This window comes from Phacochoerus africanus, chromosome 12, assembly GCF_016906955.1.
Source record: "Phacochoerus africanus isolate WHEZ1 chromosome 12, ROS_Pafr_v1, whole genome shotgun sequence".
NCBI classification, from domain to species: Eukaryota; Metazoa; Chordata; class Mammalia; order Artiodactyla; family Suidae; genus Phacochoerus; species Phacochoerus africanus.
In genome coordinates this window covers 68,094,171-68,121,663 of record NC_062555.1, presented here as the reverse complement: position 1 = coordinate 68,121,663, position 27,493 = coordinate 68,094,171, and the positions used below count along the sequence as shown (strand labels likewise).

The 27,493-nt window shown below is 41.6% G+C and overlaps 1 long non-coding RNA gene across 1 annotated transcript; it reads right to left on the bottom strand.

Moving 5' to 3' along the window:
• Positions 1 to 9,259: 9,259 nt before the first annotated feature.
• LOC125112408 (uncharacterized) lies at positions 9,260 to 26,439 on the bottom strand. Its single transcript, XR_007131155.1, has 3 exons — positions 26,280 to 26,439; positions 21,567 to 21,676; positions 9,260 to 9,438 (listed from the first exon to the last, which is right to left on the bottom strand). It is a non-coding gene; the product is annotated as an uncharacterized LOC125112408 (long non-coding RNA).
• Between the last annotated feature and the right edge of the window lie 1,054 nt (positions 26,440 to 27,493).

Here is a 27,493-nt window from a genome sequence, read left to right as displayed (position 1 = left end):
TTATTTATCTCTTAGATACAGCTAAAAGACATATATAAGAAGTACCTTATACACAGTTACAAAGAAGACGGCTGGCACTTTCAACATTCGTGGAACCTCTTCAGCCAAGGCTGCAAGTTTCGCTGTGCTCTTTCCATCTTCTGGATTACTGTGGGGGGCAGTTTCATTAATTTTTCTGCCATCACAGAACACTGGCTTCCATTTTTTCAAATAGAGTTGCACTGTAAGTGTAAAACATACATCAGATTTTAAAGACTTAGTATGAAAAAAACAAAGTATCCCATTATAATTTTATATTGAATTAAATTATATATATTTCACATTTATTAATCTCACATTGAATGATAATATTTTGATTAAATTGGGTTAAATAACATAGCTATTAAAATTTACTTTACCAAATGGTTTCTTAGATATGACACCCAAAACACAGGCCACCAAAAAAAAAAAAGATAAACTGAACATCATCAAAAGAAAACACTTGGGTTTTCCAAAAAATCTTCAAGAAAGAAAGAAGCTAAGCCATAGATTGTGAGAAAATATTTGTAAATCATATATCTGGTAAAAGACTTGTATCCTGAATACATAAGATACTCTTAAAACAATGATAAAGACATAACCCAGTTTAAAATGGACAGAGATTTTTACAAAGGTATTTATCCAAAGAAGATACGCAGATATCTGACAAGCACATGAGGAGATGCTTCACCTCATTAGCCATTAGGGAGACGCAACTCAAAACCACAATGAGATACCACTTCACACCCACCAAGACGGCGAAGCTAAAAAAGACAGACCACCGTCAGTGTTTTTCAGGATATGGAGACATTGGAATCCTCAAACATCCCTAGTGAAAAATATAAAGTGGCACAGCTGCCTTGGAAAATGTAAAACGCCATAGTCCTCAAAGTGCTAAACATAGCACTACCACAGGACACGGCAATTCCACCCCCTGGTACATATTCAAGACAACTGGAAGCATGTGGCTATGGACTAAATGTTCACGTCCCCCTGCCCAGATTCATCTGTGGAAGACTTAACCCCACGTGACGGTATTTTGAATGAGGTCTTTGTGAGACAATTAACTTTAGACAAGGTCATGAAACTAGTGCCTTCATAAAAGGGATAACCGGAAGCTTCCTCTCCCTCTATCTCCCCCCCCTCTCTCTTTCTCTCTCTCTCTCGCCTGCCCCATCTGTGTAAGGACACACCAGGAAGGTGGGCACCCATAAGCCAAGAAGAGAGATTTCAGCAGAAGTCAACGTGCTCGCACCTTGGCTTTAGACTTCCAGCCTCCAGAATTATGAGAGAGTCACTTTCTGTTGTTTAAGCCACCTGGTCTTTGGTATTTGTTATGGTTCCTCGAGCTGACTAATACACATGTCCAGACAAAATCTGGTATACAAATGTTTATAGCAGCTTTGTTCATAACAGTCAAAAATGGAAGCAATCCAATATTTATAGGTTGATAAATGGATAAACGAAATGGGTATACCTATAAAATGGAATATTATTCATTAATACAAAGGAAAAGACTGATACATGCTATGACATGGATGAGCCTCGAAAAACATTACGCTGAGAAGCCAGACACAAAATACCCCATATTGTATGATTCTATTTATAGGGAATATCCTGGAAAAGACAAATCCATAGAGTTAGAAAGTAGATTCTAGTTGTTTCCAGAGTTTGGGAGGGAGGAGGAACTGGGTTGTCACCATTAATAAATACAGGGCTTCTCTGGGTGATGAAAACCCTTTAAAACCAGACAGTGGTGATGGCTGAGGACCTCTGTGCACATACTAAAACCACTGGATTATGCACCTAAGGGCGTGAATTTTATGATATGCAAATTCTATCTCAATAAGGCTGTTATAGAAAATTAATTTTATTTTTTTAAACTTTACAAATATGGCTACCAGAAATATGAAATTACCTATTTGGTCTGCATTATATTTCTAGTTTTCTAGATGGCCAAAGGCAAACTTTATGAATGGAAGTGGTGGGATATTTAAATTCAGTGGTGCCTTTACAGCTAGAATAGAGAACAGCTGTTTAAGAAGCGTAATTTATTAGGAATGGTAAAGATATTGTTTGGCTGAAATAGTAGAGGATTTGCAGGAGATAAAGCTTGTGTTAGAAAGTATTCTGATGTAGTGGAGTGTCTCAAAAGCCACAGAAAAAGGCTTGTACTTGAGGATCAGTTTTTTTTATAGGTATCTTTCTTTTCTGTTTTACAAGCTATTACCAGACACATTTCCATTTAGAAGACACTTCTTTAGTTAATTATTTTATATGAGTAGGAGGGCAGTTGCTAGAGTAGGTTGATGGGATTTTCCAATATGCAATTGTCTCAAAAAACTCCAAAGTTCATCCCCAAAACAAAATATTTAAAAAAGAGCATTTGGTAAAACCAGTCCTTTAAAACAGAAAATGTTTTATTTTAGCATTGTTTAAAAATATTTCTAGGTAATTTTGGCTTCTGTGGTTAAAGTTTCCTTATCTTTGGCCTATATGCTATTTTTTAAAATTCAGTCAAATAACTCCAAAATATCAAGGCCCCAGAATAATTCCGAGAGAGCGCCCAGTACAACAGGAGCAATGCATCGCTTCTGGGAACTGACGCATAAGAGCACTGCTGTTACGAAGGAGCAGCACTTGCTGTTATGAAGGATTTTTGTTTTAAATGACTGTATCATTTGAAATCACATTGCCATCTTTCAGATCTAGAGATGCAATAAAATAATCCCTTGGCCTCTCAGTAGTGAATTCAGAAGGTGGAGATGGAGGGTTCCACACGGTAGTGGGAAGAAGGAAGTAAAAAAACCGCATAGATGTGTATGAATGTGTGTGTGTGTGTGTGTATGTACACTTTACTCTTTCACTTTTTCTTATTTTATGTTTAGAGACATGCTCCCACGTTTCTTTTGGCTAATGGAAAATCTGAAAATTTCGGTGGGTTCGTGAAGGTGTTTGGGGTCCTCTGGCTTCAAAAAGCCTTGTCATTAAATAACTATTGGTGAGTCGTTTAATTTACTTTGTGTCTGTTTATGTTAAAATATAATTAGGCATTGTCACAACGGTCCATACAGTTTAGCCAGGGATATACGTTTTCTGGCTTTTAAAGGAAAGATTCAATAGAAAATGATTTTTTACCTGAACTTTGAATTGTTTCATTAATTGCCTCGTGTCTCCAATTCACTTCCCTCTGGTTGCTGAACGTAGAGAAGTGTCTACATTTAAGGAGACGCACACACCTCTGCACTTGTCATGCTTTGCTCAAGTCTGGACTTGCGCATTGTACGAAACAGTTCTTCAGCACATCTGAGAAGAGAAATTCTTCTAAAGAACTGTGGATTGCGATAATAATTAAAGTTCAAGTTTATCTGACTTTAGAAAACAACTTATACGATGTTCTCTATTTTTTACTTGGTTTTGAAGCATCAGGGGCACTTACATATAAAACAATACTTATCTATAACAATTAAAAAGGTATGTCTGAAAATGAAGTTCAGTGACAAACCAGGAAATGTATTGCACATTATTCTATGAATATGGGTATCCTGTAAAGCAATCTGCTTTAAGAAACAGTGTACAGAAAATATCTTTATGGTGGCTGTATAAAGTAGTTTTAAAGTTGTATATTTCATACCACGCTAATTTTTTAAACAATGTTAACCAAGAATACAGTGTGAGGCAGTGCTACTAATGGGAATGTTTATTTGAACCAGATTAATGCTGTAATTCTTGACCTTAGAGAAATGGGAACAGATTGTATTGGTTAGAATGTTGTTAATAGTTTACATTTAAGTATTTACATTGTATAATAATATATATTATCTCATATACCACTTCAATTGGTCTGCTTTCATAACTTCAATAGGCTTATTAGATCCTTGTTCTCAAACTGTGTTCCCAAGACCAGCAGCATCTGCATCTCATGATGTAAATTCTTGAGGCTCATCTTAGACTTAATAAATCAGCAACCTGCAGGGGGGATGTCTGGCCATGTGCGTGGTAAACAGCCCTCCCAGGTTACTGTTATGAGAGTTCAAGTTTGAGAATCACTGGTCTGAGAAAACCACGACACCCCCGTGCCGCCTGTCCATGATCAGGCAGATGCACACATGACAAATTCTGGCTAAAAAAACCGCAGGAAACCCTCTAGAGGGCTGTTCTGCACATGTCTTCACACCACCAATGGGAGTCTTAGAAGGGATGTGCCCTCCTCTCCCCTTCTGGAATTTGAAATTGCTGTTTGACCGTGAGAGTGGCTGCAGGGATTTAGTTGTTGAGGAGGGGACGACCCCCAGGGTAGAGAGGGACACACTGAAGGTGACAGACCAGGTGGGTGGAGGGAATTTTATTCTTCCTCGAGGAGGCGCAGCTACCAGCTTTACGGACTCTGGAACTTCCCCATCTCTGCATGTCTGCTGGCGCGAGCTGGGGCCTTTTCCTTACTGTTTAATCTCCCCGAGTCAGGTTTTCTGTTAATTGCAGTCAAAAGCTTGGTAACTGTGACACACATCAGAGGAAGGAGCTATTAGGTCATTCAGTCTCCAGTTTTAGGGCAATTATCACCTCTCTCAAGGGCATCTGTTTTTATTTTATTTTATTTCAATTTTTTGACTGCACCCGTGACATGCAGAAGTTCTGGGCCCTGGGATCGAACCCGTGCCACAGCTGCAACCGGAGCCACAGCAGTGACAACTTGGATCCTTAACCTGCTGTGCCACCAAGGAACTCGGAGAATTTGGATTTTAGATCCTTTATTTGTGAATGAAATACATGTGTCCTGTTATAGGAATGTGAAGCATCAGAGCAGAGTAGGGAAGATACAAGTGCAGGGGCGGTATGTGTACTTGCGTGTGGGGATGTGGGGAGTGGGGCTTGCAGAGGGCCCTTCAGACACTTCTAGAGGTGCTGCTTAGCTCTGAGAATTTTCAAAGATGAATTCTACATCCAGGGCTGGGGCAGACGCTCATATTACCGATGCACAAAACTGCTTGTAATGTTTCATATTGAAAACGAAAAAAATAACGACAGGTGTTCTTCCCTGCTTTTTTGGCAGAAAGCAGAACAAAAGGCCGGTTGAAGATGAGCCCCTTTCCAGGAAGAGAGTGTTTTAAGATCATGGGAGGTACACAGGGTGTCCCATTATACTGATCCAAGGCAGACTGAGAGGGACCACCCACTGATGGGAAGCTACACACGACCCCCCACAAGTACAAGGATGGATAAGCAAGATGAGACTGGTGGCAACTGGTGAGCTTCCCTCAGCCTGGGGCAGAGGAGGAGTCAAGACACGGAGAAGGCCTGATTCCCAGGAGGCTCTGTGACAGCACAACATAATTTAGAAAATAATTAGGCCTCCATTTGGGTTGGTATTTGGGGGTACAGAAGCCTGTCAACTGTCAGAAAAGGAATGTTTTTTTTTTTTTTTTCCCCATCAGTTAACTAAAGAACAACCTAATTTGGGAGGAAGTGCGTGAGCTTAAGTACAGCCAGGAGCTGTGCCAATGCTAACCACCTGGGTGTTGGGCACGGCAGGTCCCCTGTTGCAACCGGTCCAGACAAAGATGGCTGTCCAAAGTGCTGTGTTCAACCGCACCTGCTGACAGCACGTCGCGGTCACTAGTTGTTTTCACAAAGACACCACCCCTTTCCCTAACTTCAGTCGCATCCTTAGATTCTCTGAAGAGGTCACCCAAGCTGTCCAGGACACAGTCAGAACTCTTTAAAAAGCACATGCCTCCAAGGAATCTGCAGATGATCTAAAATAAAGGCTTGTTTTTCCCAGAATACTTTTATCACCGGCTTTGCAGCCACACTGGAAGCCTCTCCTTACCTTTTGCTCTGAGACCATGATTCTGTGCCCCGGAAGGGGAGGGCAGCGTGCCAAGGGGTTTGCAAAATTTGCGGGATAGACATGCTATAGTTCTCAGAACATTCAATTTTCTCCAGGTTTTGGTTAAAAACATCTTTCAGATGAACACAGATATTCTGTAGAATAGCATAAAAATTGAAATGAATTTTTGACATAAAATATACTTCCAAGATACGGTTTGGTTTCAGGTGGCTGAAGTGCATTTATATCTCTGAATCAAGACTCGGGTTTTTTGTTTGGTTTGTTTTGTTTTGTTTTCTCTGCCATTAAAAGTAGGAGACATCAAAAACACTGCTTGGGAGACCTGTGTCCTGGTCCCTAAGCAGAGTCACGAGTGGGTCTGGATGGCTTATCCCTATAAAGCGGTTATGCATCAAGGACTCACAGCTTATAGTCACCTGTACATATTAAAATGTTTTGTTTTACATTTTGTTTTCCCTTTAATTTGGGCTCTTCCATCTTTCTATAAAACATTTCCTATATTTTTCCATATTAGGTTCTGCCATCGCCTTCTTCCCTAGCCCTGTCACCACTTTGATCTTTGCCACTACGCCTCCCAACCGTTGCCACTGTCCCCCAGACCACCCACAACCTACCTTCGCTTCTTTTCTCAGTCACTAGGTCCTGCTCAGGCAGTCACTGTGCTCTGGGCCTGATGTTCTGGATCTCATTTAACACCCAGCAACTGATCTGGAGCTTCTGGGAGAGGTGTTTCGGGGAACCGAGGGAGTGAGTGGTATGTAAGCAGGTCAAAGCCGAGTCTTTCCAAAGCTGACCCTTATGCCTGATTCTATGGGGAAAGGTAGAAAAAAAAAAAAAACTGGTTAGTTTATTTACTGTGGTGCAGGAAAAGGAAACACGTCGAATGGAATGACATACTATAAATTCAACAAACTGAATTTATTATCACCCTTAATAAGAGGTCTGACAGGCTAAGAAATTTGACAACATGAAGGTGACCCATCTTGGCCATGATGATAAAACTAAAAGATGCTTGTACGCAAAGTGCAAATGTCAAAGGAAAGTTACGCTGTGCTCTCCGGTTCAGTGCAAAATTCCACTCCCTATGAGTTCACGGTGATTTCGGAATAACAGGTCAATAAAGTGACCTTGAGCCAAGTCAAGTGGATACAATGTCGGAGAAATCCAAATAGCATACGCATATCAGGATATCTGAACAAAAGGACAGGTTCGAGCTGCCGTTGCTCAGGAATAACTGTTACATGGGGGATACTTTCTAAGTGGACACGAACATTTTCTAAGCGATTTTGGAAGAAAAACACCTACTTATTACACCTATTCTTTGATATTCTAACTATTTCGTGTAAATTTGTGTCTTCTGTGTGAATGTCTAGATCCTGCCTTGATATGGACTAGTAGAGTCATTATTAAGTTATGGAGCAATGCTGTCAAGTCAAACCTAGAGTATTTCTTCTGGAGTTCCCTGGTGGCCTAGTGGTTAAGGATTCCATGTTGTCACTGCTGTGGCATGGGCTCGATTCCTTGCCCAGGAACTTCTGCATGCCTCAGGATTGACCAAAAAAAAAAAAAAACTCAACAAAAAAACCTTGAAACATTTCTTAAGCTTCTAGTGGGTGCTAGGTATTGTATAAGTCACCTTCCTTGCTTACCCAAATTATATAACTTAGTTAGGGCCTCAAGTGTGTGTGTGGGGTGGGGCATGCATGCGAATGCATGTGCATGCAAACGAGTATAAGTCTAATTTAGAGAAGCGCAAACAGCATCCTCAGAGCTCCAGCTGTCTGGCAGAAGTAGCAGCGGCAGTTTACTTACCTGTATAGGATATTCGCAATAGGATGTTCATAGTCGGAGGTTCTGCTGTAGAATCATATGTTAAATGGTATCATCTGGTCACCAAGTTCACTGAAAAGAATCCAACATCATCGTGAATTCCATGGAGGTATGAACGGAAGGAGACTTTGCAGAATGGACAAACTTTCAATGTTATTCCTAAGAGTAATAGCAGCAATAATGAGAGCGAAGCAGTGGGTTTTTTCGGGTTTTTTTTTTTTTTTAATGTACCAGGGACTCTTCTAAGCACTTTACGTATATACTAACTCATTTACTGCTGACAAAAATCCTCTTCGTTATGAAAGATAGAGAATTTTAGTAACTCGTCATAGAGCGGATAACTGAAGCCCATCGTCTGGATCAAAGCTACTCAGGTCTGATATTTTTTAAAGCTACATAAAAAAATTCTTTGAACTTGTAAAAAAGATTTTAAATCTAAAAATCAACTCTGTATTTTTTCTTTTTTCATGGCTAGATAAGGGGAACTACTCATAAATTCCTTTTGGTAGGCTCAGCCTGGGAAGTTTTTTTTTTTTTTCAGTGAAAAATTTTGAGATTGAAAATATTTATGATTCATAGACTATTTTAAAATTCTGGTACCAAAATATCTCAGGATTATGTGCAGTGGATTTGAAGAAGAGGAAGAAGAATGAAAATATGGACACTCCCCCCTTCCCGTTGCTTTTTCTTCCAACATTGCTAATGTTCCTGTAATTTCTGCACTATGGAAACACAAATCCACCGTTGCTTTCCACTGGGGTTTCTCTCTCTTTAGTTCCCCCAGCCCAGAGCAAAGACTGCTTTTGACTCCAGCGCCTTTATCTGACCCCGGTAATAAAGTAAACAGTGGAAAAAGTTTTTAAATATAACAAAATCCTGTTCCAACACAAGAGCGCTCACACAGCTTTCAAAAGCAAAGCAGCCTCTTTAACTCCGAACTCTGCATTGCAAAAGGCACAATTTTACAGTAGGCTCCTATTGAATAACAGGCAATAAGCCTAATTGAATTACAGTCATTATGGTTGAAAGAGGAACAGTGAGTAACATGCTTTTCCAAATGCTGTGCAATTTACTCTGTGTCTATTTAGATGTGATGTGTGGACCCGGGTCAATTACGGCGCTTCGTGGTGGCTTAGAGCCTCCTCGTTGAAGAAAGAGCATGCTCTGGAGAAGGGACTTGAACCGGTGAAGCAGCTATTGAAGCTGTCTCTGGTGACAGGTGTTAAGACAAAATAGGTCACTGTTATCAATCGACATCCAACTGAAAGTGTGAAACAACTTGAACACGTCTCTTTATCGGGGGCTGCACAGAGCACTAGAAACCTATTTCACAGCCTCTGCCTTTATTTTACCAACCCTCCCTAAGGGAAATGGGAAGAATTTGTGAGACTCCTGGGCATGCAAGCACGACTCCAAAGCAATATTAAAAAACATACACTTTACGCATTCTCTTAAAGAGGAATTGTCAGTTATGGAAACATCCAAAAGTGATGGACATACAAAAATTCAAGTGTACTTCTTATTTTGTAGAGTAAACCAAACACCTACTTACTCGTGTTTTTCTAGGCTGTGTGGGCCTCAAAGCGACAGTTTTCCTAAGTAAGTCCTGCCAGCCTTCAGGGTACAGAGCTGTGCTCTTCAGAGATTTGGGGACCAAGAACGCACCTTCCCCGGGGAGCAATGTGACAACCAGAGGGCAGTTCTTCAGTGTGGCCTGCAGCGGTTCAGTACATGATGTGCTGAAATAGAAATGGCAATTCGGTCAGGCTGTGTTTTGCTAAAATCACACTAATTTTGATCTGGCTCCAGCTGTGAGTAGCTCTGATCCCCAGTTCCAGATTCTTTTGAGTCCTCTGCTCAGAGCTTCTACATCCAAAGCCTGGAATCACTGCACCTTGATTGAAAGGAGCAGGAGGTGAGAAGCGGAGGAGAGTCTGGATGGATTTGAAGCTTGAGAGCCTGAAGGTGGGAGAGGGGTGCCTGGGTCACCAGTGGCTCTGACGGAAGGGAGCCAGAACCATGAATCAGTGCTGGCTGGGCCCTGCTGGGGCCTGGGGAGAAAGGAAAAAGGTGTGCCCCTATATGCATTTATCAAAAGACCTGCTCACCTGTGACCCAAGGAGAAAAGCAATACCAGCTCTAGAATCTGAAAAGCAGTGACGACACAGAAAGCCCTGTGCTGCCCCATCTCTGTGTCACTGCCATCTGTCACCCTCTAGAATCCCACTCCTAGGAACACCGGGACCTCTTTGACCTTAAGCCCAGAGCTGATTGGAAACGACTGTTCCCTTCACGTATTTGTTTGTAAAAGGAATAAACAATGTGTCTTTATTCCAAAACGTGCTATTTTGTCCATTGTGCATGTTTTGCACCCCTTTTTATTTTTTAGTATGTGCATTTATATATTTCTAATCCTGATACTGACGAGTCGGGGCACCCTTTTCAGTCCCGTGTCCCAGTCGGGTCCCTGGGCGCCTTGTCCTAATGCTGGCCCTGCCGCCGCCGTTTATGTGGGCACAGGGCCTCGATTTAGAGGCAGTTTGCACTTGGAAATGTTCTGAATCTTCACCATCAACCACGTTTTTTAAAAAGGCTAAGGAGGAGGTGGGAGAACTTTCCGAGGGTTTGCATTTCTTTAGAGCTGACTGGAATCAAGACGAGGTTTCTTTTAGAGAATTCAGCGATGGAACTGAATCCCCCAAAGAGAGCTGGCAGGGCAGGATTTAAATCAGTGCTCGCGAGGAGTCTTTAATGCAATTCGTTTCTAAAACAAAATTATGCTCGGAGGCCAGGTAGCACATGTGCAGCAAAGAATTAGACACGACCAGAGCCTTGGCTGTGCCTTTTGACTGTGACCTGGAAATGTCAGTCCCCACAGCGTGAGCTGTCTAAAGCTCATGGCGAGAAATCAGAGCCAGCCGCTGCCACCTTCAATTGTGTCTGTACAGATTAAGCCATGGGTACAAACAGGAAGTAAGGTGTGTGTGTGTGTGTGTGTGTGTGAACTCATTATCTTAGTAAGTAAAAGGTACTTACCAAGCTTAATGTGCAAGGCAAGGTTCTAAGTGTTGTAACACATACATGGTACCCAGTCTCTCCTGGTGAACCCCACACCGTAGAGCTAGGTACCTCCCTGGCCAGATATGACTTCTCAGTGCCTGGCTCACACACAACCAACAGACCAACAGCCTGATGTGTGGAGTAAAAGAAAGAGAAATCGTATATGTGACGTACATAGTGGCCACAAGTCTTGTATTTTGGGGAAAGAGTCCAGTTTCCAAATTTGGTGTTTTAGTGTCTCCTTAGTTATCTGGGTCAAACCTAATGGGCTCCTCAGTGTGGCCAACAAAAGGTCCCCGGGGGCAAGGTCAGCGTCCTACGTGCGCATATTCTGAGGTGTCCTGAGAAGGCCACCTGTCTCGCAGAGAAGCTCCTGCCGCATTCTCCGTCTCTAAATTGGTCAGAATGGCAATGCCTTAATCTCAGGGTGGCTGGGAGGATTGAATTTGCAGGTAACAGCATGCATTCAGTCCCAGGTCCCTAACTTTCCTGTGCGAGAGGCCAAAGGCATCCAGACTAAGAAGATAAGAAACCTACTTAGTCTGGGGGAGAAATGAACTGCCAAAGAAACTAAGCCTGGAAAAAAAAAAAATCAGCTTTGATGAAATTTAAAGCACCTCTTGGGTCATCAAAATCCCCAAAGTTGGAAGTGGGCTGGAAAGCTGAACAGTTTTTAAAGAGGACCCCCCCCCCAAGACTCCCTTGCTCTGTAGACAGGTTAGAAAATGGATAAGAGGAATGCCCAGCCGATGGAGCTTGGGATGGAACAAGAGACCCGGCGGAGGCATCTTCAGAGCTCAGAGTAAAGGCCCTACCAGGTTGACCAGGTGCTTTCTGATCCGTTCTTCCCTTTCCGAATGGAAGGGCCCACTGGGCTCCTCCTGGTATTGTTTCACGGTGGCGGTTGGGGGTGCGTGTGTGAGGACAATGTGTCTGTTTTAGTTCACACACGCCCAGATCAAGATCCTCTCCAGTCTTGCTGAAGACACCCCCGGGCATTGTCTGGAATGTGAGTTGAGCACAGGGACCAGCCAGGATTTGGGCTGATCTCCTTTGGGGGAGATGCCGGGTGTGCTTTCTGTGTAGGAAGAAGGGAGCCAAAGAAGCCAAGGTCACTTTTGCTGAGCACACAGCCACGTGTTGCTCACATTTCCTGACTTCCCTCATAACTGGCTCCAGGCACATAAATTACCCTGGCCAATGGGTCAGGAGCAGAACGGGTGACTCTGGAGGCAATAAGGGGCCCGCGCATGTCCTCCATCTCTCCTTCCCTGTGGTCCTGACCCGGGATGCTCCAGGTCCAGACCACATCTCCACAAGGTGCCTGTCTTTACAGTCCTTTGAAGTTCTTTACCAAGGACCCACTCTTTTATTTCAAGAGTAGAAATAAGTTTTAAGAGACAAATACCTCGGTGAGAGGGAATGAGTAGGGCTATATCCAAACTGCTCTATCAGTGACAGAGGCAGATTATTTCCTGATACCAGGTTTTGTTCCTAGAAGGGCAGTGGATATTTGAAAATGAGGAGGAGGATGAATGCAGGAGACACCAGAGAAGAAAAAAGCTGAAAGAGTGGATGGGGTGTTAGGGCACATTCGCTGATTTCCCTTGGCCTTCCATCAGCTTGGAATGAGGGGGTGAGAGGCCAAAGGTCATAATTGGAGTTTTTATAATTGGAAAGGAAAACAGGATAGTACACATACACGCCCTAAATCTAACTAAGTTTATTTTTAAAAAAAGGATCTCGAATGGTTTTGTAGATTGCATCCTGGAAACTGAAATGTCTCCTTGACTAATTCTATCATGCTAAGTAAATTCCTGGAGGAAATCTAACATTTTATAGAAAAAAACCCCAAAGAAGTAAATACTAATCTTGAATTAAAATAATTTAAGCATAGGCAGGAAAGCAAAAAACACCTCGTTTAGGGAACAGTGTTTAAGTTTCACAGGTCTGTAAAAACAAACCTGACAAATGTATACCTTTTGGATCGCTTAGGATACCTGCAGTTATTTTAGCATTGTGCCTAATAAAAGTTTAGTTGTATAAAATTGAATATGGTGAAGTGTTAAGATATTTCACCAGGATTAAGCTAATCCTCCTCTAAGACAAGGGAAAATAGTTGCCAATAACCTCTCTATTTTTAACAGCCACTTGAGAGAGACAAGATGAGACTTATAAAAATCCCTTTCAAGAAGTTTTCCAGTACAATAACCGTTTACACCCAACGCATATATAAATACATTTCAAAAACTTTGCCTCTGCCAAGTTACAAAGTCTAACTTGTCAGGCTTACATCACATTTTTAAAGCGTGTTTGAAATGAAGCTTGTCATACATTAGACTTCAGTGAGTCTCGAAAAGACTATCCTTTTTTTAGAAACTCAATGGGCTGCATTTCCTTTGAGTTTTTCACAGAATGCTGTTAGTATCAATATGCCACATGTGGAATGAAAAGCTGTGTGTTTGGGTTGCAGTTGTTGGAACACACTGTTTTACTCCTTTCCCACGGACAATGGGGTCCCCCTCCCCCCAGCCTTTATAGTGCTGAAATCAGCAGGGGGGGATAGAAGCACCCGAAAGAAAGCCCAATGACCCCAATCCCTTCATATGGACTTTCTGAACAGTGACGAGGCTGGGCCATGAATTGGCAGGGCTGTAGCAGTAGCAGGAGAATCTGACTCTGGCTTTCAGGATCTGTTTGTGGAAAAGAAAATGCAAAGGAATGGTGAAGGTAAAGGACCAGGGGTTGGGCAGCTCTGTCAGAGCTGGCCTGATGGCAAGAGTGAATCTGAAAATAAAAGCCCCATCTAAAAGCAAGTTAACAGTGGCCCTCTCAGCTGGTCTGTTTGGCTGACATAAATGTAATTTACGAAGATGCGTTCTGGAGACTGAATGCCTGGGGCTACATCCCATCGCATTTCTTTTTTAATTTATTTTTTCTTTCTTTCTAGGGCCACACCTGTGCCACATGGAAGGTCCTAGGCTAGGGGGTGAATCAAAGCTGCAGCTGAGACCTATGCTGCAGCTTGCAGCAGTGCTGGATCCTTAACCCACTGAGCGAGGCCGGGGATCAAACCGCAACCTCATGGACACGGGTTGGGTTCTTAACCTGCTGAGCCAGATTCCCCTAAATTCATTTCTTAATATTTCATCACCTCCTAAAAATGTCCTTCACAGAACTCATCACTATCTGTCATTATACTCCAGCTGTGAACACTCAACAATTGCTTATCATTCTTATTTGAGCAAAAACTTGGAGTTCCCTGGTGGCTCAGTGGGTTAAGGATCCAGCATTGTCACTGCAGAGGCCCTGGTTACTGCTGTGGTGTGGGTTTGATCTCTGGCCTGGGAACTTCCACATGCCATGGGTACAGCGAAGGAAAAAAAAAAAAAAGAATGAAAGCTTAACAAATGTGGGCTCTGTCTAGTTAGCTCACCATCATATGATCAGCTTCTTGCCCTGTATCAGCATCCTGCTGGCATCCAGTAGAAGGTTGCTTAATAACCAAATGAGTGAGTGAGTGAATGAGACTTTTGGATGCAGCCATCTCCATAGTAGGGTTATACCTGACCTCAGGGTAGTCTCACTGGTTATAGGCCGAGGCAATTTTTTTTTTTTAATGCCACTTTTCCCGAAATAAATCCTATCTCTTCTTTGCTCAAAACCTTGCCCTGTTTGAATGGATGTTGCCATGGTTTGCTCTAGTGATCCCTTTTCCACTGCTTCCAGAGCTGAGCAATTCCCTTCTGTCCACACCCTCTCTCTACAGGCATATTAATAATGTAGTACAACCCATGTGCTATCTAATCTTTCTGGCCTGGAATTCATTTTATCTTCCTAAGCTGACTCTGCATATTTTGGGTTGGTTTCATTAAATTTTAATTTTAACGTTTGTTTCTCAAATACCATTTCCAATTACTGAAGAGGTAGAAATAGGTTTCAGTATCCCCTACATGCAAACGATACTAGTGCATCTTTGTTATAGCCAAAGATCTATTTGTAGTGATAAATATAAAAATTGAGTAGAACTGCATAACTGATGTATATTGTTATACTAGGGCCTTTAAATGATAGAGAATGATGAAGAGGAATTTAAAGGTAGGTTGTCTCACAAAAAGTGATACAATTTCAGATACTGAGCCCTATTTCTGATGAGATAAATGAGAGACTTCTAGATGCTATAATTCTGTACTAAACTGAAGCCAGTTCAAGTGTCTTAAACTAGTGACCAAAAATAGCCTGGAAAACGTTTTTAAAATGATTCTTCTTTCATCTGCTTCTCAGTATCTGCCCATTCTAAATCTCAAGCTCAAACACATCAATCTTAGATTACAAATTCTGTGATGTCTACGTGTATCAGCATGTTTTATTATTTCAAGATCTTTTTTTTTTTTTTTATATTGATAGCTATTTCTCTATGGCCATCTTCTTAACCCTTGCCAGCAAGTTGATTAAGCAAATTAGACAACTTGGAAATCCCTGGATTCTGGTTTATTTTCACAGGATATTTGTAAAGAAGTGGCCTAAGATTCTTTCACAATTGCCTAAATGGGCCATCTTGATTGCCATCCAAAGTTAGTAGTGACTAGGTGTTTGAAACGAATCAGTCTGAAATTACAACATGATTCTCTAGTTTTTGAAGACTTGTAAACACTGTAAAGAAATTCTCTGTACTAGACAAAGATTTTTCATACTCATTAAAAAAAAGATATTGAAGGAGTCTTCATCTGGATAGTCTTGAGGCACTTTTTAAAAAGTGATATTAATAGTGACATTTTGACTCCATGACCTTTGAGTCTGGTGTTCTGCTTTTGTTTACAGCTGAGTAAGTGCCATTGGTATTAACCCTGTTGCAGATAACTATATACCCTGGATAAAATATTAAAAATTACTCTGTGAGGGCATTAGAAGGAAGCCCAAAGCAGGAAGATCGAGGAGGCAGGCTGACTGCCAGAAGGAAACTGTTTGACGTGAGTTTCCTTTTTATTCGGCTTTGAGACCGTTGGCAGGCCCTGGTCTACCTCATGCCGGCCATTAAAATGTAATGGAAAACTCGCAGATGTTCTGGCTTGAGCAACCAGAGCTCAGAGCTTGGAGCAACCACAGCTGCTAGGAACAGAGAGGGTAGAGGAGAGAGCCAGATGTTTATATGACCCTATAGTTTGTTGTTATGACTGATAGATGATTCGTCTACAAATAGTCATACTGTAATATCTATTAGGAAAACGTGTTACATCAAAATGGAACAAAAGAAGATAAATCAGGAGTTCCCGTCATGGCGCAGCAGAAACGAATCCAACTAGGACACATGAGGTTTGATCCCTGGCCTCACTTAGTGGGTTAAGGATCTGGCGTTGCCGTGAGCTGTGGTGTAGGTCGCAGATGTGGCTCAGATCCTCTGTTGCTGTGGCTGTGGTGTAGGCCGGCAGCTGTAGTTCCAATTTGACCCCTAGCCTGGGAACCTCCATATGCTGTGGGTGTGGCCCTAAAAAGCAAAAAAAAAAAAAAAAAAAAAAGAGGATAAATCAGTAGAATTCAATGGACATGCCACACTGCTAACTGTCTAACATCTAGCATACATTGTACTTCATATGCGGAGAGAAGTACAATCCCCTCTTCTCAAATAGAAAGGATGTGAGTCCATAAATATAAATTCGTTTTCTTTCTATAGCCTCACCTGCTGCTGCATGTGGAGATTCCTGGGCTAGGGGTCAAATCAGAGCTGCGGCTGTGGGTTTACACCACAGCCACAGCAACACTGGATCTAAGTCTCATCTGCAATCTATGCTGAAGCTTTTGGCAATGCCAGATTCTTAAGCTACTGAGCCAGGCCAGGGATCAATCCTGCTTCCTCACAGACACTACTGGTTCCTAACCTGCTGAGCCGCAACAGGAACTCCATGAGTCCATAAATACAATTAATCCTTAGGCATTTGGTTGAGCAACATGGAAACATCCATTTTGATATGCACATTTTTAGCGTCTAGTCTTATCAGTTTATTTAGTAAAAAACAAATGTTGTATATGACTTTAAGAAGGAGATGTTTCTTAAAATAACCCATCACTTTTTTTCCCCATTTCTAGTATCAACACACTGGTCCTAACTGAGAAAGTTTGTTTGAATTTCCAACATGATTTCCCTCGTGGGTCTTGAATTTTTCATCCACTACCTAACTTGTCCAAAAAATGTGTCAGACAGCATCCATCTTGTAACTGAACTGCAACTCTGCTTCCTAATTTGATTTAATTGCATTTCTTTTGAAGCTTCTCTGCTTATCACACCAGCTTGGAATTTATGCCCTTACTTAATACCCAAGTCAACCTCTTCTGTTAGATTGCATTTACGTGGAGCCCAGCCCAGCACTGAGTGCATAATAGATGGTTTACGACTATTGAATGAATGAACTCATGAATAATTAAATTTTCTAGGAAAAGCAAAATGATGTTTAAAAGACTGGAAAGGAAGTTATTTTACCGGTCAGAATTTTTTTTTTTTTTTTTTTTTAGGAGCAGCACCTGTGGCATATGGAAGTTCCCAAGCTAGGGGTTGAATCAGCTGCAGCAGCCAGCCTACAAGGCAGCCACAGCAACACTGATCCAAGCTGCACCTGCGACTGATACTGCAGCTTGCAGCAATGCCAGATCCTTAACCTTCTAAGGAGGTCAGGAATTGAACCTGCAACCTACTGAGCCACAATGGGACCTGCTGCTGAGAATGTTTTTGGTAGATCCAGGCATCAGACTTAGCTGTAACACAATGTATCAGAAGAGCTACGGAGTGTAGGAGTCCTTTCCTTCTTTTGGGGGGAATACTATATTCTTTGGTCTTCAGGGAAATGAAAAAAAAGAACTCGAGCCCTTCTCTCACCCTGCTGAGCGGGAAACAACAGGCTCTGGAGACAGACAGACTGGAGTTTAAATTTTGGTTCTGCCACTTCCTAGCCACATGGCCTTATCAGGTTAACGTGGATCCTTGCAAAGTCTGTTTCCCTCATCTGTGAAATGAATGGGTTGTTCTTGGGACTTCTTTTGTTTAAATGCATATTCGACTTTATTTCATTAGAGAAATTTATTTAAGCCGCTGTGACCATAATGCCCATGCCCTGATGTCGTGAGTAGGCACTGCCACCCCCACTGCCCCCTTCAGATCAACACACACACACACACACACACACACACACACACGCACACACACACACACACACGCGCGCGCATATTCCACACTCTATTGGAGGAAGGATTTAAAAATGTAAAACAATGTAAATGAGACAAAAATAAAACATGCTTAGTAAAATAATACCTGGTTCCCAGCAGTAATTTTAACTTAGTCTTACTGAACTTCCCAAGTGCTAGTCAGATTGCATACCTTATTTCAGATCATGTCCACAGCTGGTGGCTACTATTTTTTTTGGTTCATTTCACAGATTTTTCAAAAGAAAGGTTGTCTGTCAATTTTAAGTAGTTGACATTCCCACCCAGATGCCTGTAATGGGATTGCCAGGTCTTGGCTCATCCCCACTTCTCTAGGCTGCCTGCTGGAAGGAGCCACCATCATTTTCACTATATTGTTTAAGTACCTTGTTTAGGGAACAGCAGCCCTCCATGTAGTCTTCATTTAAAAGGTGACTATAACCAGCTGCCAAGGACTTGGGAGGCTGGCGGTTGAGAGATGGCTAACGTGACCATCAACCAGAAGTGCATAAAGATCGCCACGCGACCACACCTCCTTCATGAAGTCCACAAAAACTGAATTTTTCATAAGACTCAAATCAGAGGATTGCTCTGTTTCCCCCCAGAGTCCTATTTTTTTCAACTGCCTGCTAAATCAATAACCTAAGAATTTATGTTTCTGTGTGTCATAAAGATGTTTAGAATATGCTTAGGTCAATAAGGATTCATTTTCCTCAGAGTAACCATATTTAGAATAAGGTTTGTTTTTTAAGAACTCATAAAAAAAAAAAAAAAACCAGAAAACCTCACAGTGTTAACCACGGGGCAATGTCAACTTGGAAATCTTAGGGGTTGGGTCAGCCACACTCATATTTGAGATTCTGGTTCCAGGAAGTCTAGTTGTATCTGACCAACGGGCCGCTCCAATAAAGGGTTGTCTTCCCATGTCACCCTTGCTTGGCAAATGCATATAAAAGGGATATCCTGAAAAGTGACATTTTTTAGAGACATTGCTGTTCACTGCCTGCAAGGACTGCTTGATGGAAGACAAGCTCATGCCCTTTAGCTCCACCTCCCTGCTCCGAGGCTGGACCCATCAATTCTCCCCTTCCATAAAGATGTCTGAGCTGTCTCTTGACCTAATTTATGCTTCTGTCCTTATTTGGCAATTTACTTTCCTGGGTGAACATCCCAAACAAACAAAAGCAGCTCTTCTGGAAATTCCACATTATCCTTCTTTCATATCATTTCTTAAAAGGTGCATCATAGTCTAACTGGCTTGTGCTTTATCAAATGATCAGAATGCTTTCCTAATTTTGAACATGCTGTGGTGAGAGGATTTCCTGTTATCATGAAAAGCTCAGTGAACTTTGGTTTAGTGGTTTTCAAGTGTTCAATATGGAAACTGAAAATATTCAGGTTGGGAATCAAGACTTTAATCGCCCTGGATTTCTAAAAATAAATATTAATTAAAAATCCTTTAAAGGTCCATATTATGGCATTGTTTTCAAATACAGGAAGAAATTTTCACTGGTTTCTAAGTGGTGGGGTTCTATTTTCATCATATTTATGATTAATAGTCCCCCTCCTCTGTTTACTAACTTTACAGTATTATTTATCTACTATGTGTAGGTCCAGTTAGGCCAGGTTGGTTAGAAAGAAAAAAAAAAAGCTATAAAAATTTTCTGCATTTTAACTGAAAGTTGCATTTGAAATAGTTAAAATGTGAGAAAATTAAGCAATGTCTTGTAATTCTAGTTTTTACCTCTGCAGCATGAGCTTATTCTACAAGGTATAGTAGTTACACCTTAGCAGGCTGCTAAGAAGAAAGTGAACAGATACCGTTAACTATTGCAAACATGAGAACAGCTGTACCATAAGGGTTTACCTTTAAGGTATTTTACTTTATTATTTAGAAAAATGGAAGAATTATTTCAGATGTTACAATTATTTCAGATGTTACTGGACTTAAAATGTTTGTTGCAGACTTAAAATGTTTGCTGTAGGCTTAAAATGCAGCCATAGCCCAAAGCTAAAGGCTGCGATGCATCGGTGAGTCTCGGTGAGTAAAAGGAGGTTTCTTGCTTTCTTGCCTCAGTCTAATCGAAACTGTGATGACGGCCAGAACTCCAAAGCCAAAAACCACACAAAGCAACACCGTGACTCGGGTTTTCTCACATCGTGGAAACCTGGTTCTGAGCAAGTAGGAGTGGGGCCTGCACCTTCCCCCCCATTTCCCGGGATCCACCCTCCCCCACGGGGCCTCCTGAATAACCTGGGAGTTATCCATCCTTGGCAAGCAGTTGAATGCCGCTCTTGGGACCACTTGATTATGGAGACTCCACTGTGGGCTGGCAGATTTGATTTGATTTGATTATTTTAGTTTATTTTAATTTTATTTTCTTGGCCATGCCCATGGCATGCAGAAGTTCCTGGGCCAGGGATGGAACCTGAACCACAGCAGTGACAGCGTTTGTTGAATCCTTAACCACTAGGCTACTAGGAAACTCCTGGGTTCGCATTTTATTTTTTTTTAATCTTTATTTATTTTATTTTATTTTTTGCTTTTTAGGGCTGCACCTGTGGCATATGGGAGTTCCTAGGCTGGAGTCAAATCAGCCTACACCACAGCTACAGCAACACCAGACCTGAGCCACGTCTGTGACCTACACCACAGCTCACAGCAACGCCAGATCCTCAGCCCACTGAGCCGGGCCAGGGATCGAACCTGCACCCTCATGGATACTAGTTGGGTTTGTAACCTGCTAGGCCACAACGGGAACTCCCAGAGCTGGCATTTTAAAGCAAGCTTCCTTGAATCCTACTACCACAAGGAAATGCCGGACTTCTGACCCAGAGGGACCACAGGATAGTAACTGCATGTCATTTTATGTTCCCAAGTTTATGGGAATTTGTTCATTTCTTCTGCAGTTTTGAAAAGTCTAATCATGGAGTCACACAGCCAAAACTGCTAGATGTTTTGAGGTACTTGTATATTTGACATAATGTTTAGAAGATTAACTTATTGTTTCACCCTTGAAACTGATGCTTTAGTTGGGTATAGGCTAAATTTAAAAGTAACCATATGTAGAGCATTGCCTGTCTCCTTTTGATTTAACTTAATGCCAATTAATTTCACTCATTTTGATAATTGACATGGATAAGACTCGTGGAAAATCCTGTAGCCTTTTCTCTTTTTCCAGAATCTTTCCTCCATTTTTCTAAAATTTTACTGTGAGCACAATTCACCTCAATTTCAAAATGACCGCATTCTCACCTCAAAGTAAGTAGCAATGATTCTAAACCCCTCAATGCCTTTCCCAGTCTCCTCAGAGACAGAGGATAACAGAAATTTTGTGAACCACAAAGTCGAAATATCAGCATACAGCATGAGAACTTAGAGTCTCCAAAATGACTTAATAACATTGCAGGCTTGCAGTTAACTTTATGCTTGTTATTCCTTTTATTCCTGGACATAAGAGCCTCGGTTCACCTGGCCCTTTCTTCTCTCTCTTCCTGCCCTGAATGCAAGACGGTGGCCACTCGCAATGATATCGTTGTCCCAGTATCTGTGTTATTGCAGAAGGACAAGTGTGGTGGAAAATGAGGAAACAAACAAGCAAAATCTCATCCATACCTGTATTGCAGAGGGCGCGTCAGGTGTGGTGGCGGAGAGGCTGGGGAGGGTTAGAGAAGGTGTCCCAGGTGCATTCTTCACGTGGTGATGCTTTCTGTCGGGAGATTTGGCTTTAAAGAGAAAGAGATACATTGCTGAAGACCCTCAGCACTTCCAAGATTGCTCACCTAAATATTAAACAAAGACATAGGAATACATGCTGAACTAAACACAGTTACATGAACCATGTGCTTGATGAATACAGTTCGATGAAAAACAAACAGGAGTCTGGAAATTTGTTAGACGTGAAGTTCATGGATCTATGCAGATTTCTCTATGTGGATTCTTTCCCTTTCGTCATTCAAGGGATACCTCCCCTTTCTACGATGTCCCACTAATCTTTATCACGTCATAGGTCAATGAGATCAATGGATGCTTTGATTCACAATAACATACTCATTGTTCCTATCAGATCACTGCAGATAATTTTCATCCCCATGTTACAGATTCAGTGATAAAAAATTATGCAGCATTACAGAAAGGGTGACCCAGGACAAAGCTTCTCGAACTGTGTTCCCTGAGAACAATGTATCGCATATCTCGGTGGATGCTTTGGAACAGAAGGTTCCATGAGCAAGTACGTTTGAAAAAATGCCCTTCTTAGAGTTTAATAATAAACATTAGTATATATTAAAGGGCTCTGAGAAGCTATAATGCATAAAATTAAAGCAAGGGAAGGATAGAGAAAGGAATCAAGGTAAAAGACGGACACCTGCTTAAAGATTAAAGGATCCAACTTCACTGCACCAAGGTAGACCTTTTCTCAGTAGCCCTCCTGCTATTCCTTGGCCCCTTCCTGAAAACTTGCCTCTCCCCCAACCTCATCACCAAAGCTGTTCTCTAGACAGCAACACGAGAAGCCAGGCCAAGGGTCTTCCACTAACAAAACACACACCCACTGGGCTCATGCTCTGTGCCAGCCAGTGCGGTGTGCACCTGATGTCTGATGTTGATCTGGAACAGTGTCTCCTGCCTGTCTGCTCTGAGGAGAGACTAGTAGAGAAATAAATAAGCAGCTGCATTAAAATGATATGGAAGATAATCAGGGAAAAGCAAAGGCTGTTCATGGAGTCCAGCAAGAGCAGGTAACATCAGACGGTGGGGGAAGAAGCAGGGAAGGCTTCCTGAAGAAGGAGACAGTTAAGCAAAAACCTAACTGGTGGGTGTCTGTGACCAGGTAGAAGAACAATCTCCTTGCAGGACAGAAAGCCTAGAAGGAGATTCTTTCTGGAAGGCTGGAGCTGCCCGTGAGAGTGTTGTTACACATTCTGAAGAACCTCCAGGAATTTAAAATTTTTATTTTCCTTCAATGTATTTTTATCCATTTAATTTTTCCCTTAGAGGTACATTTATGCACGTGTGTAATTCACAGACCTATTAACTTCAGAGTCAGGACAGCATCAGTGTGTTCAATACTTGCTGCTAAACCTGCAATGAGCCCCCAGAAGATTTAGAGTGACTGATGCTATTGAGCCGGGGGTACACCAAGTCCTTTCTTGTGGCTGCATTTCCTCCTCCATGTGTACAAAACTTTTATTTAGTGTCTTTCCACTTAAGCAAACTGGTAGATTCCAGGGTTAGTCAATATCAACGCCGGACACGCCTCCCTACATTTTCGTCTGGTGTTTGCTAGACTTGAGAGTGTTATACGATTGTTCATTTAGCAGCAGTCTCTAAATAAGAAAATACTGCAACACATGCTTGAGGTTTCTTTTTTTTTTCCTTCTCCCAATTAAATTTTAAATGAATGCAGAAATCTGGATGCTTACTCCCTTTAAGTGGTTTAAATTTGAACAATACATTTTGCATTGTGCAATAAAGAACCAGCTGTAAATGCAATGAGTATTTGTTTATGATGTCTTGGTGGTAATTGGGTTTAGCAAGGCATGCAAAGAGCAGTTTTCTTCAAATGACTTATTGGAAATAGGAAACAAGGACACGTTTCCTTTCTATAGGCGAGCGTCCTTTCTTCAATCCCAGGGATGGTATTCTGAATAAATTGCAGTACAGATTTAATGCTGAGCATAAAAGACCATTGTCCTGGATGCATGGACATAACTTATAATTACTATACTATGTAAAGTATGCTATTACTATTTGACTTACATTTGCTATAATTACTGGATATTATTCTTCAAGTAGCTAGGAATAAATGATCATTAACCGATGACGTCCTGTGTAATTCTGATATATGATAACCAGCACAATTTGATTCTTTTCTCTAGAGGTAAAATGCTTAGCTTATACTAACAATTTAAGAATTGAGTGGGCATGGTTTAGAACCTGCTTCCTGAAGATCACAGAAACGTTTTGCTGCTTCTATAAAATTCCACCAGTTTATTTGTTTTCCATTAACATGTTTATTTTTAACCGGTCTGTGTTTTTCTAGGCAAGAATCATGATCCATCAGGACCCCTTTGTGCCAGCTGTGGTTCAACTGTTTTTTACGGCTGTAGGAAGAAGCGCACAGGATGACACACAATTGTCTTTAAGGTTAGAGATTTCATCCATGACAACTGAGATGCCTTTTTTTTTCCAGTGACTGAATTTTCACCTTCAAATCCCAGAGGTCACCCAAAGGTAATGTTTTCCTTAAAACATACCTATTAAAGTGACCTAAGCCTTAACATAAACAAAATCTTTTAAAATGCAGACACCCGAAAAATCCTGGATTTCAATCCTGGCTCCAGGGTTTGAATATGAAAAGGAGAGCGAGGCATAATGAAATTCCTTTTGAAGCAAGGCTTCTAACCCTAATTTTAAAGAAGTAGCCTAATTTAATCATCAGCTGCCCCTTTTCCTCCCCCCAAATGCAGCCCCAGCTTAGATGTTCTTCTTTCGCTGAAAGAAAGAAGTCACTCATCAACTGTAATCACTAACTCTTACCAGTTATTGTCTTTTTCCATATAGCCCAGGTAATGTATTTCTACTGGGCGGGCCACTAGGTTATTAAAAGTGAAATAACGCCAACCTTTCATAGCCTAAACTCTCCCTAGCAATATCATCGCAGTGGCGAATCACATAGCCCTCCCACTTTTCTGACCATTTGACTCAGCTCTAAAAGTCTATGGATACATGCTGTCTTAAGGTCCGATTAAAATAAATCAGGAAGAGGAATATAAAGTCACGTTCATTAAATGCCTACTATGTGTTGAACGAGTTTATAGAAACAGCTTGGCTATTAGTCACTTGGTTTTGAAGACGAGGCTTTAGAACTCCTGTATGATTTTCTCAGTCCCATGTCTTGTGTGACTTGTGGTTTCCTGAACTTTGTGAGGTCCTCACAATCCACCTTGTAAACTTGCTGAAGGGCTGTTTGTCGCTCAGGCTGGAGCTGCCCAGACGTGATGGACAAGGAAGCAGGGTGTCTTAGAGGCAGAACCAGTGCTTCCAGTTCCCGGCGGTGGGACCAACTGGATGAGAAATGGAATTAACTGCACCTCTTCATCCAACAGCATCCTGCCACATTTCTATAGTGTGGGCTTTAAAATGTCCACAAACGGGCCTCGAAATCTGAAGATGCATGGGAGGGACTGCCGAGAAGATGAAACACTGCCAGTATTTATTCTCAGGCCCCTTAAAAGAAGGACAGCCAATTACTTTGTTCTTTTGCTTCAAAAAATTTTTTTAGTGTTATAAGTGAAGCACACACGTTTCAGAACATATGAAGACACAGCAGCGAGAAAATAAAAACTGCACATAATGCTGCCACAGGGAAATACCCACACTCGTTTATGTGTATCTATAAGTACGTGTTTAAAATTGGAATCCTATATAAATATTTTGAAAATTAGAATCCTAATGTAAGCAGGAGCACTTGAAACTTACTGTCTTTGAGTCTGTCTTAGATTTTTTATTCCCATTGCAATTAGAGAAGCTCACATCTTGACGTGGAAAGCCACATAGTCCCAGAGGGAATTTCTTTTGGGGGGGGGGGTAATACACTACTCTGAACATCCCCCGGTGCTCTTAAATATACCGGAAAACATGATTTTTCATGGCTGGTCTCTGTTCAGCCCCATGGACATAATACAGTTTACTTAAAGATCCCATGATTGTTGGACATTTAGTTTGAAAACAGTTTTCTGTTGTAAGTCATGCTTCAATGAACACGCTTGGGAACTCCCGAGAGGAACTTCCTGCTCTAGTTCACAGCCACGTCACAGGGTCAAGCGTACTGGCCAGCACAGGGCGAGTGCTCAGTAAAAATGTTGTGCATTAATTAATATATTTTTCTGAATCTCTTCTTAATCTTCTTGGCCAAGATTTCTAGAAATGGAATTACAGGGTCAGAGTCAATGAGCTTTAATAAGTTTCCGTATAGGGCCCTACAGTTTCCGCTTGTATTAATACCCAGGGAAGTGGGACTTATTCTCACTGAAGCTGCTGATTAAATGGAAGGATTTACATTTATAATATAAACATAGCCTGTACAACACTGGACACCCTTCTGATCTTCTTATTCTACCAGCCACACAAATATCAACTCAGTTTCATTTCATCTTTCTTTTTAAAAATGTACGTTAATGATTTTTAAAACTTTTCTCCTCTTGAAATCCTCTGAATAATGTCAACTGTCTGCTTCCCTTTCAAAAAATTATTGAGTTATGGTATTTTTGCTGTGTGTATGTTTTGGGGTGTGTGTGGTCAGCATTTCACATGGCAATGTCTTACCTCTTCACCTAGGTTGTAGACTCACTGAAGACAGAAACTTGTAGTGATGGAGGCTCGGATTCTTAATGGTTCCATGACTCTGTGCAAGTGATTTAACTCCGTTTTTTCATTTCTCACTGGGATCGATGATACCTGCCTCTCGCTCTAAGGATTAAATGAGAACATGTGAACACAGAGCCCCTCATATATTAAGTGCTCAATAAATTTTGCTTCTGTTTTAATCTTGCACTTCTCCAGAACTATGAAGACATCATTTTGGAGAGTGGAAGTCCACTCAGTGAGCTGGAAATAGGATCTGTGGGGCCTCTGTGGACTGTCCTGTCAGGAGCAAATGAGTGGGGACAGGAAGATGTAATCTTTCCTGGGACTGACATTCTTACCTGGAGAATGGGCACCAGTACCATGACTCTTACAGGTGCCTCTGGAGTTACCTCCTGTAGTCAGAAAGATGGGAGATAGGACCATGCCTTTAGCTAATTTCTCAAAGCACCTCTGAGGGTACACGTGAAAGTCAAAGTGCCTACCTGGGAACAAAGCTGGATGCAGACTTGAGACCAGTCTTGCACTGGGGGGAAACATCATCTTGGCAATTTTCCTGCCATCTTTTTTTTTTTTTCAACCATTGGTAATAGTGTTAAATTTGTAATCAGGTGATATTTATGGCTTAAACCTGTTTACCAATATCCCTTTTGATGAAATGTTTGGGAAAGATTTATTAGGCATGAAAATCCTGTTTTCCACTCTTTGCATCTGCTGCCAAAGTATACCACTGTTCAAGAGCCAGGTCCACTTTCAAAGCTCACTGAGCCTGGATTCCTCTCAGCCTTGTAGTCCCACCTCAGCTACAGAGGCCCCAAATGGGGAGTTCCTGTTGTGGCTCAGTGGGTTACAAATCAGACTAGTATCCAGGAGGATGCAGGTTCGATCCCTGCCTGTGTTCAATGGGTTAAGGATCTGGTGTTGCTGTGAGCTGTGGTGTACGTAGCAGATGCAGCTTGTATTCAACTCCTAGCCTGGGAACTTCCACATACAATGGCTACAGCCGCTAAAAAAAAAAAAAAAAAAGCTCAAAATGTGACCTAGAAATCCACCTAGGCTTCCAAAGAAAGAGCTACAGTTCTCCTGGTCCCACTGATTTAGCAGTGATTTGGGGAGGTGGAAGGATTTTGGGACAAAATAGAACAAGCGGTTGTTTGGAAGTTCAAATTGTAATC